Genomic DNA, 9,024 nt, shown 5'->3' with positions numbered 1-9,024 from the left:
CCCGGGAATGGCCCGTATCAATGAGCCTCGTAGCTAGCTCTCTGTGCAAGTCCCTTGTTGGGGTGCCGACTAAAAACCGCTAACTGCTGTGCACTGCAGCTGGAGCTCTCCCAGCGGGAGAACCCCCGGACAGGGTTATTCCCCTGCTGCACAAAGAAATCCCAGAGACGAGCCTGGGGTGCGGGGTGGGCCTGGCCAGCACGTGCATGGAGACTGCCACGGAAATGGTCAAGGTGGTCACGGCTGAGTTGGTGCTGAGTCTGGGTTGCTGGCAGGGCTTGTTCCAGCCGACGCCAGCCCGAGCGCTTGACGAGCCTGGCGTTTCGTTGGGGTTTTGTGAGAAGCTGATGCGGGGACAGCTGGGCTGTGCTCTGCCAACCGAAATTCTGCTGCTGATCCAACCAGGCCACTGCGGGAGCTCGCAAAGCCCTGGGCGGTTTCTGTCGGATGAGCTGGGAGGTTAACGCTGTGTGGAAGGGGCTGGAGCTAGCTTGCCGATGGCTCGAAATGACGATGGGCTCCTTGAGAAGTCCCCCCCCACACACACACCTCGTGCCAGCACACAGCGTTTCACGGGGGTAGAGGCGAGCGTATTTGGGGAAGAGAACATCAGACTGTTGTGCTCACGTGGTCCCCGGTCCTGCCAGACCGCAGCTCGTGTTAATCACAAAACTGGCTGCTTCACCAGGGAACGGTCGCCTCAGCTCTCCTGCCCCGGGTCTGGGCTCTGGCTCCAGGGGTGTTTTGACCTGGCTGCTGCACCCCCTGGGGTCTCCTGGGCCGGGCTTCTCTCAGCTCTGGCTTGGCGTGTTAGCTGCCAATCTTTGGAGAGAAGCGGCTCTGCTGCCTTTACCCACTCCTAGCATTTCCCGGAGGGGGGGGTGCACCCCCACGAGTGGAGCAAGACAGGTTAAATGGGGGGGAAAGTCCCTAGATGTTTGCCAAGAGAACTTTGAGCCGGTGCCTGGAAGTGCCGCCAATCGCTGCCTGGGTTTGCAGAGCCTGAACCAAGGGCTCTGAGGTGGAATTACCCCCAATCAGCCCAGCAGTGCTAAGTCAGAGGCCAGTACGGATACTTTAAATGTCCCCATTCTTGCAGGCAGTGAAAGAGGTAAGAGCCGGGAGGAAAGATCGGCTTTGCAGGGCTCTGTTCCGGCAGGAGCCCCTGGCTGCCAGCACTTATCCTGGACCCAGCCCGGGTTGGAGGCTGCACTGCTCGAGCCATTGCAAAGTCAGCAGCAGGAGGGGGACGGGGCATGGCGGGCTGGGACTGGACCTTTTGCTTATACTTTAGGAAAGCGGGTGTGTGAATTCTCCTGATTCTTCCTAAGCCACAAGTATCGGGAAGGCCGAGTGCCTGGCTCTGATGGCTGGTTTGCTGGTGGTGGATGTGGGAGGGGTGAATCTTTGACCAGCCGCCCCCTTTCTCCAGGCGTTTGACGGGTCTCTGAGTCTAACAGGTGTTGGCAAAAGCAGTGTTTTGAAATAGTCTGAATAAAACTCATTCCCCTTTCCTTGCGGGAGGCTCCCCGCGGGCTGCCGGGGCTTGGGGGCAAACAGCCAGCGTGCTCAGCACAACCTCGCTGCAACTCAGGAGCCGTTACAGGCTTCCTACCCCCAAAAGATACCGGGGGGGGGTGTCAAATGCAAACTCCCTTCGCCCCCACCCCCCATCTGTCCTCATGGGTGATGCAGCCTCTGGGACCCTGGGTCCTTCCCAGTCCGTTCTACGATGGAATCTGTGTCCAAGATGTTGGAATTGCTGCGTGAAGAGCAACGACTTAAAGCTCCTTCCCCCCTGGATGTTCTCCAGGTGATTTTATTTTGTAAGCAGAGGCCCGCAGGCCTGCTGCTGTCGTCAGTGCCTTCCTTACCCTCTGGACGGGGAGATTCTGGCAAACCAGTGAAGTGCCTGAACCCGCTATTGCTTACTGCTCAGAGCAGCCATGGCAGCAGGCCGGCCCGTGGCCAGGAAGCAGCCTTGTGAAAGAACCCTGGGGACCAGTCTTGCATACGCTCCCCTGGGGGCCCTGCATGCTCGGGGGGCGGGGGGAGAGCAGAGGCTGGCCCCACTCCACTGCTCTGCTCTCTTCCCCCTCTGTGGTCCTGGCTTTATTCCAGCTGCTGGGTGGGGTCCCCGCCATGGGGACCAGCTCTGGTGCATGCTGGTTCCCAAGGCTGCCGGCTGGCCCGTAACGGAAGGATGATGCGACAGGTTTGGAGCTTGTTCAAACAGCCTGCAGCTCTTCCAGGCACCAGGCTGGCAGCGTCTCGTTCCTCCGTTTCCTTCCCCCCACCCCGTGCAGCTGGGGAAAGGCCAGATGCTCTTCAGGCTCCTGCAGCTGAGCTGGGTTCTGCTTCCTGCACCCGGCATCAGCTTTTCCTCCGGCGCTTTGCGGCAACAGAAAGGCCACCGCTGCCCCCTTCCCTAGTTTGGCCCCTGGAGGATTTCGCGAGAGGGGGAAGCGGCATTAAATGCTCACCGTGGGGCGGCGGGTTCTGCCTTGAATGTCCCGAGCCCCCGTCCCTTAACCATCCTTCCCCTGCACTGTTCAAACTGCCCCCGTGCTGGGGGGGAGCACGGCAGCTGGTTAAGCAGCGCCCAGCACCACCGCAATCCAGGGGCAGGATGTGTTTGGACAGAGCTTGGTCCGTGGGAGGCCTGGCCCACGGCTGGGCGCCGACGTGCCGGAGCAATGACCATCAGGCCGGGTGCAGGTTCAGCGTGAGGGGGACGGGGTGGGATCGTAGCCAGGGTCACGGATCCTTGGTGAAGTGTCAAGGGCCAGCGAACGAGGGGTCAGGTGGCACCTCCGTGTAGCTGCGTTTTCTCTGCACGGGGAGCTGATTCTGTCGCTGGAATAGACGCTCGTCGGTGTGACTGATGGCCAGCGGGTCCCCACGTGCTTGCGGGGAGAGTTGCTGGCATTTCATGGTTACAACGTCTCCCGTGGCTCCCCCTTCTTGCACTGCCCGTGGGCGTCCCCGTTCTCCCCCTTTCCATCTCTGCTCTGCTCATGAGCTGCCGGGCCTGGCAGGGAGCCCCGGCGACCAGGGAGAGCGGGTGCCTTTACTTCCCGTCTTCTAGCTCCAGAAGAAGAAAGGTGAAGCTTAATCCAGCTGCAAGAGCCCTGGCTCTGCTGCACCTTGGTGCTGCTCTCTGTGCCTGTCTCCCCTCCCACCCTGGGGCCTGGCTGCTGTACCTGGCAAGCGGCCTGGGGCGGGGGCATGTTCAGTGGTACGTACAGCACCCTGCACCTCTGATGGCTCTTGGGGCTTCTAGCCACTGTTGTGATGCTGCTGGGGGCGGGGGGGGAAGATGCAGCAGCTTGTACCCCCATCCCACCCCCCCCCTTTGCTGTCTGCTTATGGGGCTGGGAGGGCAGGGAGCGCTAATTGCCACGTGCCACACGGCTGAATCCACCTCTTGTGTCTCATCGCAGGCTGTCGGCTCCTGGGCGTAGGGCCTGGCTTTGTTATGGGGGGCAGGGCAGTGCTTAATTTGTGCCCTGTCCCCTCTGGGCCTGGCCCCTCTGGACGTGCTGCATCAGTTATGGATGTAAAAAAATAATCCTTGAGCCCTGGCTGCTCTTTCATTACAAATTAAGCACCGGGGGCCCCGATCCCTTCTTGGAGCTTGCACGTGCTGCTGCGGTACCCACCCGACTGCCAGCTCACCTGGCCTCAGACAGCTGCCAGCCTGGCCCAGCAGGCTGCCAACCCCCCGGGGGGAGCCGGATCTCCCGGCCCAAGCAGGGAAATCCTCCGAGGCTCAAAGGTGTGAGGCCGGACCGGACCCTGGATGGCTGCAACGCAGACCACAGACTCCAAGACATGAAGGTTTCCCCCCCAACCCCCACCTTGGCCCAGCCCCTGCTTTTCATCAGTCCCTGTTTGGGGGGGCTCTGAGCCCCCCACAAATAAAATACAGTGGGGGTGATGGTGGTGTCACTAGCGCGGGGTGGGCCGCGTCTGCAGGTATTCGCTCTGAGTTACGGTTCCGCGGGCCAGTGATGCATTGTAGTGTTTTAAGAAGGTCTCTTTCTAGGTCTATAATGTAGAACTAAACTGTTGTCGTATGTAAAGTCAATAAGGCTTTTAAAATGTTTAAGAAGCTTAATTTAAAATGCAGAGCCCCCCGGCCCGGTGGCCAGGACCTGGGCAGTGTGAGTGCCACTGAGAATCAGCTCACGTGCCGCCTTCGGCACCCGGGCCATAGGGTGCCTACCCCTGCGCTAATGCATGGGCTGCCCCCTGCTGGGGGGAATAAACCCTGCAATCCTCCGCAGCTCCCCAGAGCAGGGCATGGTGGGGTGAGGCGCAGGCCTGCAGCCCGTGACGCTGAACTGGGTCAGAGCTGTCGCCCCGGGGAGTGGGCGCGGGCGGGGAGAGTCCCCCCCACCCTGCAGTCGTGATTTACCCCCCCCCCCCACGCCGCTTGCCTTCCGCGGGGGAGAAGAGCGGGGCGGGGGCTGGTCGGCTCTTGGGGGGGCAGGGGCGGGGGCTGTGTTCTGGGCTGTACAGCGCGCGGCGACTGGCCCCAATCACTGAGTGAGGCGGAGCAGCTGCTCCACCCAGCCAAGTGCAACTGGCCCCTCGCCCCACTGGGCTGCCTTTGGGGGCCCCCTGCTGCCAGGCTCCCGCCCCCCGTTTGCCGTGGGACCCAGTGAGACGTGGGCAGCTGAGAATGAGGCGGCGACGTCGGGCAGCGGGTGCCCTGCTCCATGCCCAGGAGCCACACGCCCGGCTGGCTGTGAATCAGAAGTTCCAGATTTAAATACCCCACTGGTCTCCCGGGCGCCCTCTCATGCCAACACGCTGTGGAAGGCTCACGCCAGAGCGGGCAGCCCTGCTGCGCCATCCTTTTCTGGCGGGCCTGGCGGTCCCGCCTGCAAACAGGGCCAGGCCCCACGTACACGGAGGAAGGGCCCCGGCCTGGCCCGACAAGCTCACGCTGCGGCAGACGGCATGGGGGAGAAGGGGCAGGGAGGGGAGATTACTCACATTTTACTGATGGGGAAGCTGATCCCTGCAGAGCTGAAGGGCCAGAGCTTCCGCCGCGTCCAGGTGCTGGGGGCCAGGGCTGAAACGCAGCCCCCTGGGGAAACTGGCTACAAGCAGCTCGCCCCATGGGCGTCTGTGCTCGAGCTTGGACGTGAAGCCAGGGCTCCACCCGCATTGGAGGGGCCCCACCCCCCGTAAGCCCCCCCGCAGCAGGCAGATCTAGGCCCCCTAACCTCAGGAGCTCTGGGGGTGGAGGGAGGTTTGCCCAATTCCTGCTTCAGGATTTCAGCTGATCCCAGTTAGGGGGTCAGAGGAGACCAGCGTTACCCTATGTCTGCGCCTGGGAGGATTTTTTTCAGCATCTTCCCCCGGTATCTGGCGCTGGTCGTGGCTGGAGAGAGGAGACGGGGCTGGGTGGCACCAGAGAATAGGACTACGCGTGTGCTTAACATTCAGCATGAGTTTAAGTGCTGAGTCAGCCTCCAGGAGGGGAAAGCTAAACCCGTCCTGGGCATTAGCACACCACCTCGGTATGGACCCAGACCTCACCGCGCTAGGTGCTGCACAAAAACTGGGCTAACGATCTAAGCATCAGACAAGCGCCGTCGGCTGGACACGGACGGTCAGGGCAGCACAGCAAACCACTGGGCGAGCTGTGGTCAGCAGCCTGCCGCCTGTCACGGTTTCCTAGGCAGCCTGGCAAAGCAGGTTTTAAACGAGACCGGAAGGAGTCAGCTTTGTGGGTGTGCGCGGGGGGCTTCTCCTGTGCCCAGCTCGTTCAGACTCAACTCCCATTCCAAAACCTCCAAGCTCTGGGAGGATGGTCTGGCGGCTGAGCTAAAGGCCAGGACGGGGCTGTGGGAGATGCAGGTTCATGTTTCTGACCCTGCTGCAGCCGGGCTGCCAGTGAGGCTGGAATGGGACAATTTCTTCCCAGTTGTTAAGTATCAGAGGGGTAGCCGTGTTAGTCTGGTTCTGCAGAAGCAGCAAAGAATCCTGTGGCACCTTATAGACTAACAGATGTTTTGCAGCATGAGCTTTCGGATGAAGAAGTGGGTATTCACCCACGAAAGCTCATGCTGCAAAACATCTGTTAGTCTATAAGGTGCCACAGGATTCTTTGCTGCTTCCCAGTTGTTGTCTTTGCGTTCTGTGTCGGCACGGCACTGGGCCGGGGGCGTGGTGGGCCGCGCCTGTGGCTCCTGCCCGCTGCTGTAAGACACCTAATGTTCTGTGTTTCAGTAGCACCTGGGAGTCCCTGTCACGGACTAGGACCCCCTGCGCTAGGCGCTGGACAAACAACAGAACAACGGGCCAGGCCCCCGCATGCCGCCCCTCCAAGCACAGGACAAAAGATAATCGCTGGGACCAGCCGGGGGAGAACCAAGGAATGAGAGATTTCTTGCCATTAGCTGAGTTTTGCTCCCCCGCTGCACTTCCAGAACAGCCTTGGCACAGCCACCGGAATGGGGGAGGGAGATGGCTCCGTGCCAGATAGAAACCAGCCCCCCCGATCGGGGACGGGCCCCGGGTAGCAATCCACAAACTCATTACCTAGCATTGCCCCCGCTGGATCCTTCCCCAGAGCCCTGTGACCTGCCGGGACCCACTGAGCAGTGTCAGGTCTGGGTCACGGCTCAGGTCAGCTGGGCTCTCCCGTTCCTGGCCATGGGGTCAGCGTAGCGGCGGCTGTGTGCCCCCTCCTGCGGGCAACGCGGGTTTGGGTCGGGTCAGAAAATGACTTGACCCACTCGGGCCCGGGATGGACCTAAGATGTAGGCCACAGCAGATCTCGAATGCTTCCTCCTCCTGCCAGCAAGCGGGGGGCAGGGGGGGCTTTTCTTTCAATGCATTTGCGACGCTGCTTGGGCTCGGTGTGGGCCAGGAACGGTGTGCCGCTGCTCAGTCAGCCAGAAGGAACCAGCGGTCGCCCCAGCACGAAGTACAAAGTTTATAGAGATTAGCCACCGAGCCAGCCATGTCCTTCTGCACGTGTTTAAAAAGGAGCGGAAGTGGCCCATTGGCAGGGCATCCTGGCCTCCCTTTGCAGACCCTCCCTGCTGCTCTTTGCCTGAGCTTGCGTTTTTCACAGTCATTTTCACAATATGATTTTTTGGGGGGGATGAGGAAGGGATTTTATTTGTGCTAATGAAACCCGCCGGCCTGTTTTATCTCCTGCCAGCGGTGCCGCCTGCAGGCAGGGGCTGGAGCAAGGAGCAAAGTGAGATTGTCGCTTTATAGAAACGGGGCTGAATCTGTTCTGGGTTTGCCCCGAGTGGCCAGGGTGGGCTCGGCACAAGCTGCCATGGGTCCTGCTCCCGTTTGGCAGGGGGCAGCCCAGGCTCTGCCGTGGAGACTGGAGAACAGAGCTCCCCTTTAATAACACGAGTGAGACCCGAGCTGCTCTGGGGGAGGGTCCCCAGCCCCCTCGCTATGTGCACGGCCTGGTGGGAGGCACTGTTTACATTAGTGCGACATTTCGAGCCCCGTGATTTGCACGGACATGGTCGTACCGAGGTAGCTGTGCTGTGGCAAACTGACTCCGGCAGACAAACCCTAATTCTCCGCCTCCCGCCCCCCAGTTTTTCCCAGGCCTTTGCAGCTATAGATTCACTCCAGCTCTCCGCCGGCTGCGGCCTGTAGCTGTGGTTCTGCTGAGCCGAAAAGTAACCGCTCGAACAAGGGACACAAATATCTCCTGGCTGGGCACCCAGAGGCCCGGGGATGTGGGGCAGGGCTGGGGTTCTATTGAAAGGATCAGGAGAAAAACTGGGGCGTGGGGCTGGCTGGGTTTTGGTTGTTGGCAGGTCCCCTTCCCCGCCCTGAAATAGCCCCGCAGCCTGGCAACTCCGCACTGGGTGCGTGTGGGTGAAGGTTCGCAGAGAAAAGCGCCTGTAAATCCAGCTGTAACCCCCACCTCGGCAAAGAGGGGATTGCGTCCCCACTGCTGGGGAGCCCCACACTCTGCCAGCCCCTGGCAAAGCAGAGTCAGCATTCTAGCAACCCCCCTACACATTCAGAGATCTCTTGCCCCCCTGCACTACACTCAGCAAATCAAGATGTGACCCCTGCAACTGCCCCCCCCACTAAAAAAATGACATGTGCCCCCCACCCCAGCAAATAGTACAGGTGTGCACCCCACAGGACCAATTCTGCAACCCCAGATCACCTCACCCCTGCACATCCAGATGTATCGCTGCCCTCCTCTGGGACCCCCATCCAGAGTGCCCCCCAACTGTGCAACCTCCCACTCCGCAGCCCCCCCATCTCCCAGTAAATGCAGATAGCCCCCCCCCTTTTGCAGCGCTGCCGGTGCCTATGGGTAAAGCTGTCGCTCCCTGCCCCCTCCCCGCTGGAAAGGGGGTTTATTAAAAGGAGGGTGAACACTCAGGCCCCCCCCCCCGCTCACAAAAACGCGGCGCCGTCACGAACAGGATTCGAACCTGTGCGGGGAAACCCCATTGGATTTCGAGTCCAACGCCTTAACCACTCGGCCACCGTGACACCCGGCCGGGGCTGCGCCGAGCGCCGCCTAGACAGGCCGGGCCGCCGGGGGGAGCGACTCAGCCCGCCCCCCCCCAGCACCCCCCGCAGGGCCTGCCCCGCCCCCCCGGCCACGGCCTGCCCCACTGAGCCCCCCCCCGGCCCCATAGCCCCCGCGGCCACCTGGGCCCCGCATAGCGCCCCCGTGCCCCACAGCGCCTCCCCCTCCCCACATAGCCCCCTGTGCCCCACAGCGCCTCCCTGGGCCCCACATAACCCCGTGCCCCACAGCGCCTCCCCTCCCCACATAGCCCCCACGTGCCCCACAGCGCCTCCCCCCCACATAGTCCCCGTGCCCCACAGCGCCTCCCTGGGCCCCACATAACCCCCGTGCCCCACAGCGCCTCTCCCCTCTCCTGGGCCCTGCAGCCCCTCTGCCCCCGCCCCTCTCCTGGGCCCTGCATAGCCCCCTGTCCCCACAGCCCCTCTCTCCTCCCCGTGCCCCACATAGCCCCTCCTCCCTCCCCACATAGCCCC

General features: G+C 61.8%; 1 non-coding gene across 1 annotated transcript; it reads right to left on the bottom strand.

Moving 5' to 3' along the window:
• Nucleotides 1–8,426: 8,426 nt before the first annotated feature.
• TRNAS-CGA lies at nt 8,427–8,508 on the bottom strand. Its single transcript has one exon. It is a non-coding gene; the product is annotated as a tRNA-Ser (tRNA).
• Between the last annotated feature and the right edge of the window lie 516 nt (nt 8,509–9,024).

The sequence above is a fragment of the Mauremys reevesii genome, linkage group 25 (assembly GCF_016161935.1).
Source record: "Mauremys reevesii isolate NIE-2019 linkage group 25, ASM1616193v1, whole genome shotgun sequence".
NCBI classification, from domain to species: domain Eukaryota; kingdom Metazoa; phylum Chordata; order Testudines; family Geoemydidae; genus Mauremys; species Mauremys reevesii.
The sequence above is the reverse complement of the archived record's forward strand: the minus strand, read 5'-3'. Positions and strand labels throughout refer to the sequence as shown.